A 1385-nucleotide genomic window follows, 5' to 3' on the forward strand; every position below is an offset into this window, starting at 1 on the left:
CATCCGCGAGAGCGATTCGAAAGCCGATGGAGCACTCTGCTCTCTTTAGCTCTCGTGGTACTGTAATACCACCAGTATAGAGTAGCGCGGGAGCTGCGTGGAGTTCCAATCATATGCAGATGTCCATTCATACTAACGGTACACGACCGAAAGCGCGTGTTATGTGACCATTCATGCAAACTGTAGCATCATGCTACATAAGACAATAAATAAGATTTATATTCCGCTTTTACTCAAAACTCACTTTAAACCACCATCGAGTGTTTGCAATAACTTCCGATTGCCGTCTAATGTGTGTTTTGGCCATGTAATGTTGCTGAAATTAAATATGTTATTATCTGAGTCAGAGCAGCGATCATGGAAGAGAGAACACAGGCAGACAGCGCTGGAAGCTGCTAATGCTCATCAGTAAATCAGTGGAAAATAAATAGAAATCATGATTCTGTCTGAGCTGCGTTTTAAAACGAGCACGCACTCGTGTAAATGTACAACGATCCACTTTCCTCCCATCACACTTAAAAAAACTAAGATAACAGGTCGAGCTTGAGCCGAGAGGCGTCTCGAGTGCGAAAGGCTGCATTTGCTTAATTAGAGGAGCAGAGGAGAACGAGAGAACGAGGAAACACCCACATTTGCTAAATTGGAGCGAGTGACCTGTAACTGCACCCGTCTCAGTCTCAGCAGATTGATGGCAGCATCTCATTACTGACACTTAGGGCTGCACCATATCGGAAAAAGCTCACATTGCAATACTTTGTTTTACTACGATATATATTGCGATATGAAAAAAAAAAAATCTCCAGATGACTTGAATAGCTCTATTTGAAAAAAATAAATAATCAATGATTGGGGTGATTCTGTAGGCGAGTAAATCAGCATAGAAAAAAAATTACAAGCATAGATAAATATAATAGAACAAAGATACAAATGAAATAAACAGTGCTTTATATTTTTCAGGTAGGTCTAACAGTATTCAGGTACAGAAATTGAATAATCAAATGTAAAATAACACTGCATAGTCTTCACTGTGCTGGCCAGTATGACCAAAAATGTATATCATGGTATTTTTCAAAATTATACCGGTTTCACGGTACATGACGGTATTTTTTTTTCATGCATGACCGGGTGTTAACCATATTTTCTACTGATTGAGAGAGGAAATACTGCAGTATATTGACTTAGAATGCCCTATTTTACTGTCATGATGAGTGAATATTGTCAAAAAATACCACACTAAATAGTGACTAAACACGACCCCTTTTAATACTTAACCAGGAGTCACTCTCACTTATAATCGCGGCATCGTCTGATAAAATCAACACATACAGCTTAGTAACACATACAGCTGTTCCCTCACCACAGTGCAACAGTGAAAAGGGACCCCT

The sequence above is a fragment of the Sinocyclocheilus rhinocerous genome, unplaced genomic scaffold (assembly GCF_001515625.1).
Source record: "Sinocyclocheilus rhinocerous isolate Xijiao unplaced genomic scaffold, SAMN03320098_v1.1 scaffold917, whole genome shotgun sequence".
NCBI classification, from domain to species: Eukaryota; Metazoa; Chordata; class Actinopteri; order Cypriniformes; family Cyprinidae; genus Sinocyclocheilus; species Sinocyclocheilus rhinocerous.